This window comes from Lepus europaeus, chromosome 2 (assembly GCF_033115175.1).
Source record: "Lepus europaeus isolate LE1 chromosome 2, mLepTim1.pri, whole genome shotgun sequence".
NCBI classification, from domain to species: Eukaryota; Metazoa; Chordata; class Mammalia; order Lagomorpha; family Leporidae; genus Lepus; species Lepus europaeus.
This window is the reverse complement of record NC_084828.1, coordinates 117,698,392-117,704,427: the sequence shown is the minus strand read 5'-3', so window position 1 is coordinate 117,704,427 and position 6,036 is coordinate 117,698,392. Positions and strand designations below refer to the sequence as shown.

Genomic DNA, 6,036 nt, shown 5'->3' with positions numbered 1-6,036 from the left:
TTCTGTAACTCTACATTTCAAATGAATAAGTAAATCTTTAATGAACTTCTTCCTTATATTCAAAAAATGATAAAAAGGAATTTAGCAAAGTATTAGCATCTCTTATGTGAATTAATACATTTTAATTTATATATTTATTTTTCAAATTTTTCTACATTAGATAATATTAATGAAAAAGTGTGGACATATAAATATTATTGGAAAAGAAGACATTGCACATTTTTAGCACATTTTTATGCCACTGATAGCATTTCTATATTATCTTAATACTGATTTTTTTCAATGTGTAACCATATGAGTACACATTAAAATTTTTCTTGTTTTAAAAACATCATTCATTGACAATACCAGGCGGGAGGGCGGGTAGGCAGTGTGTATCCGGGCTGTGAGGTGCTGCGAGCCTCGGCGGACCTTGCTGCCCCTGTCTCTTTCACGCGCGAGGAAGCGATGCGGAGGGGTGGAAAATGGCAGAGCTGCAGATGTTACTAGAGGAGGAGATCCCGTCTGGCAAGAGGGCGCTGATAGAGAGTTACCAGAACCTGACCCGGGTGGCGGACTACTGTGAAAACAACTACATACAGGCTACAGACAAGAGAAAAGCTTTAGAAGAGACAAAAGCCTACACAACCCAATCTCTAGCTAGTGTTGCTTACCAGATAAATGCACTGGCCAACAATGTACTCCAATTGCTGGACATTCAAGCCTCCCAGCTTCGGAGAATTGAGTCTTCCATTAATCATATTTCACAGACTGTGGATATTCATAAAGAGAAAGTGGCCCGAAGAGAGATTGGTATTTTGACAACCAATAAGAATACATCAAGAACTCACAAAATAATAGCACCTGCAAATATGGAGCGCCCTGTAAGGTATATTCGGAACCTATTGACTACACAGTTTTGGATGATGTGGGCCATGGTGTCAAGCATGGAAATAACCAGCCTGCAAGAACTGGCACATTGTCGAGAACAAATCCTCCTACTCAGAAACCACCAAGTCCTCCCATGTTTGGCTGGGGAACGTTGGCACGGAATACTCCGTATAAAACCCTGAAACCTGTTAAACCCCCAACAGTTCCTAATGATTACATGACAAGTCCTCCTAGGCTTGGAAGTCAACATAGTCCAGGCCGGACAGCTTCTTTAAATCAGAGACCAAGAACACACAGTGGAAGTAGTGAAGGAAGTGGAAGTCGAGAAAACAGTGGAAGTAGTAGTATTGGCATTCCCATTGCTGTGCCTACACCATTGCCACCGACAGTTGGACCAGTTGCTGATAGTCCAACGCCCCCGCCACCACCTCCGCCGGATGACGTTCCCATGTTTGATGACTCTCCGCCTCCACCACCACCACCTCCAGTGGACTATGAAGACGAGGAGGCTGCAGTAGTCCAGTATAACGATCCATATGCAGATGGGCATACTGCTTGGGCCCCCAAGAATTATATTGAGAAAGTTGTTGCAATATATGATTATACAAAAGACAAGGATGATGAGCTGTCCTTCATGGAGGGTGCAATCATTTATGCTATAAAGAAGAATGATGATGGCTGGTATGAAGGAGTCTGCAATCGAGTGACTGGTCTCTTCCCTGGGAACTATGTTGAATCAATCATGCACTATACTGATTAGATTTTTGCTTTTAAAGTAGGATCTTATTACTCAGTCATACTGTGGGACTATTATGATTAACAGAATTGTCTTAATATGTTTTAAAATGTGCCCATATTTTCAGGACATGCTGTTTTATTGGTATAATTGAATGTCTACCTATAAGCATAAATCATTGAGGCAGTTTGTGTATTGCTAAACAGCAACTTAAACAAGAGGCTGTCCCTGATCATGCTTATGTACTTACTTACACAATGTTAACTCTATGACCAGCCTAAATATTCTGGGGCAGCGGGGTATAATATTTAATGAATTATATGATTCAGATTGTATCATTACATGTTTCAGTGAGCATGGTTACTAATGCTATGTCAAACTAATATTAAAATCAGAAAACTTAAATGCTGGTGCTGGTCATACTTTTTTGTTTAGATACTCTCATTTAAAAAAATACTGTTTAAAGCATGCATAAAAATTTGTGTTGAAATATACTGAAAAATTCCAAGATGCTTCTAATTTGTGTGCTATTTCCCTGGAGTATTCACACTTAGGTCTCCTGAAATGAATTGAGTCTCAGTTCTCCATGCAAAACAATCAGAAGGCTAATCTGTAATGTTATAATTTGTACCTAAGTTTTTTAATGAATGAAATTTGAATTATAAATTTTTTCCATTCATAAATATATAAGTGAACCAAAGGTTTTTGTCCTTTCCTTCACTGGTTTGCTTTAAAGAGAGAGAGAGAGAGAGAGAGAGAGAGAGGGAGATACTGATTTATTATAGAATTATGGTTCTATTTTCTCAATATATTAACTTGGAAAAAAATTTTAGCCTTAATCTGTCCCAACAGCAATGTGATGGATTTTTTGCAGATTTAAAATCTGAGATGGTTATTTATAAGTCAATCTGCTGAATTCCTTTTTGAAAGTAACTAACTTTTGAAGCTACGAAAATGTGTCAAAGCGTACACATTCATCCTGTAAGTAAAATTTTTAAGGATTGCCATACCTGTCCTTTACTTTTACAGTGGACTATTGTACACTAGTTTGATGAAAGGAAATTATAAGTATCTTTTACATATTGTAAAAGTAAGTGCGATTGATTTGTGAATAGGCACTATTTAATCCATTACCTGGCACTAGCAACATAAGATTTTAAAATACAATAATTTGGAAAGAAGGTGAGTCATGTATTATTCAGTGAACAGAGATATACTTAAACAACAGGTTTGTATTGTCTTGACATAATTGAAATGCAACACATGAGTGTGTCTCCTCTTAATTTAAGGAAGGGTTAGAGGGATGTCTTCTCTTCTTGTGTATAATTCTGTATTGCTTAGGATATTGAAGTAGAGCACTCAAGTGTGGGTTTCTGTGTATTGAGGATTTGTTTGAGTTTCAAATTACAGTTATGTATTGGGCGTTACAGATTTCTAACAGCATAGTGAATGGTAAGATTAGTGCAAAACATTTATTTCTGACAATTAAAGACCATTATTGCTACCAAAAACAAACAACAAACAAACAAACAAACAAACAAAAACAAAACATCATTCATCGCTTCTAGGCCTTTTGGCTAAGATCAAGTATAAGACATCATTCAACATAATTTATATTTGAAAAAATATATAACATTATGTATAAATTTGTATTTCTGAACATGAATGGAATAATTTGTCTAGATATTGAGGAAAAAAAGCTTTCATAGTATGCCTTGCGGCGCCGGCACACCAGGTTCTAGTCCCAGTTGGGGCACCGGATTTTATCCCGGTTGCCCCTCTTCCAGGCTAGCTCTCTGCTATGGCCTGGGAGTGCAGTGGAGGATGGCCCAAGTCTTTGGGCCCTGCACCCGCATGGGAGACCAGGAAAAGCACCTGGCTCCTGGCTTCGGATCAGCGAGATGTGCCGGCCGCAGCGGCCATTGGAGGGTGAACCAACGGCAAAAAGGACGACCTTTCTCTCTGTCTCTCTCTCTCTCACTGTCCACTCTGCCTGTCAAAAATAAAGAAAAAAAAATTTTAAAAAAATTTAAATTATATGCTTCAAATAACTTTGGAGTTGTAAAAGTATGATTTTGGAAGAGAAAAATTCCACAAATGTGAGAGTAAGCAATGATTTATTGTTTAGAATTAGTTGTTTACATTTTATGTAAGAGCTGTCAAAAATAAATAAATCTTGATTTATAGATTATAAAAATCAGAAGATATGACATAACTTGATAATTTTTTCAGGATACCATTGACTGATGGAATTTGTTTTATTTTTCTTTCTTTCTTTATTTTTTTTGACAGGCAGAGTAGACAGTGAGAGAGAGAGAAAGAGAGAAAGATCTTCCTTCCGTTGGTTCACCCCTCAATTGCTGCTGTGGCAGGTGCACTGTGGCCGGCGCGCTGCAGCTGGCGCACCATGCCGATCCAAAGCCAGGAGCCAGGTGCTTCTCCTGGTCTCCCATGCGGGCACAGGGCCCAACGACTTGGGCCATCCTCCACTGTACTCCCGAGTCACAGCAGAGAGCTAGACTGGAAGAGGAGCAACTGGGACAGAATCTGGCACCTGGACCAGGACTAGAACCCAGCGTGCTGGCGCCACAAGTGGAGGATTAGCCTATTGATCCGCGGTGCCGGCCTGTTTTATTTTTTAACACAGATTCCTGCTCCAATCTGGCCTTTGAACTCAGAATCTGTACTGGTCAAAATGTCATGTTTCCAGATTGAACTTTCAGATCCCAGTTTTGGGAAGTAACTCAGTACTTGGGAGCTCTCTGCCTCTCTCTTTCTCTCACTCTATGGTTGTGTGTCTGTCCACTGTGTATGTGTTTTTCTGCTTCCCAATAAATAAAAAAAAAATTAAAATGTGGGAATCAGTTTTTATATTGCTACAGGGATACAGATAAATTTGTCAAGTGCAATAGCAGAATTATCCAATCAATTTAAATGTTATCAACTAGAAAAGACAACTTGGTAAAAGTTTAAAATCAAACCTTTTGGTACACCTCAGGCAGGAAAGACAATAACCAAAATAAGTTTTTTCAAAAGGGCTTCTATGAGGACTTGTCGGCTGAAATAGCTTGGTATACAGCCAACATGCAGCAATAGGAAACCCTGAACACAGGATGATGCCTTAAAGTTTTCAAAGTTTCAATTGCTCAGAGACTGTGGATGGCAGGGACCCACGTACTTGAGCCATTACTGCTGCCTTACTGGATCCACATTAGCAGGAAGATGCAGTCATGGGCTGGAACTGGAAATCAAACTCTGACAGTTCAATATGAATGTCCTAACCAGTGACTTAACTGCCATGTCAGATGTACACCACATGAACCCTGTTTATGAAGAAGATAACCAGTCCTGTGTGATACTTAAGTCCATGAACTAGAAAGCACAAGTATTATTTAAATGCATCATGAAATTTTTTCATTACTTTAAATGAATCATAGATACATTAGATAATTATTGCTGAAGGCTTTGGATATGAAAGATATTATCTTTTTTTTTTTATTTGACAGGTAGAGTTATAGACAGAGAGAGACAGAGCGAAAGGTCTTATTTCCATTGGTTCACCCCCAAAATGCCCGCTACAGCCGGAGCTGCGCTGATCCGAAGCCAGGAGCCAGGTGCTTCTCCTGGTCTCCCATGGGGTGCAGGGCCCTAGGACTTGGGCCATAATCCACTGCCTTCCAGGGCCACAGCAGAGAGCTGGACTGGAAGAGGGGCAACAGGGACTTGAACCCGGCGCCGCAGGCAGAGAATTAACCAAATGAGCCAAAAATTGAACTCAGTATTGGCATTAGAATTTATCATTGTGTCTAAATGTGATAGGTTGTTGACTATATGTAGCAAAAATAAATTTTATATTTCTCCGTGGAATTTTGCTAAGAAGTATTAAAAATCTGTGAAAGATAGGTTTAGAGTTTATTTCCATGTGTCATTAGCATGACTGAGTTCGCATAATCAGATTTATGATCTTCCTAATTTCTAAGACATTTACTCTTTTTTTTTTTTAAAGATTTTATTTATTTATTTGACATGTAGAGTTTCAGACAGTGAGAAGGAGAAACACAGAGAAAGGTCTTCCATCCACTGGTGACTCCCCAAATGGCTGCAATCGCCAAAACTGGGCCAATCTGAACTCAGGAGCCAGAAGCCTCCTTTGGGTCTCACACACAGGTACAGGGGCCCAGGCGCTTGGGCCATCATCTACTGCCTTCCCAAGCCACAGCAGAGAGCTGAATTGGAAGAGGAGCAGTGGGGACTAGAACCAGCGCCCATATGGCATGCCAGTGCTGCAGGCAGAGGCTTAACCCACTGTGCCAAAGCGTGACCCCTAAGGCATCTACTTTTGAAAATACTATTATTGTGTGTATTTTTTGAGAAGTGATTTATTCTTATTTATTTTTTAACATACATAGCAAGACAGCAAAAATAAAAGT

The 6,036-nt window shown here is 39.4% G+C and overlaps 1 pseudogene; it reads left to right on the top strand.

The window, feature by feature from the left end:
- Window positions 1-382: 382 nt before the first annotated feature.
- Window positions 383-1,685, top strand: LOC133749062 (abl interactor 1-like; annotated as a pseudogene).
- Window positions 1,686-6,036: the final 4,351 nt, after the last annotated feature.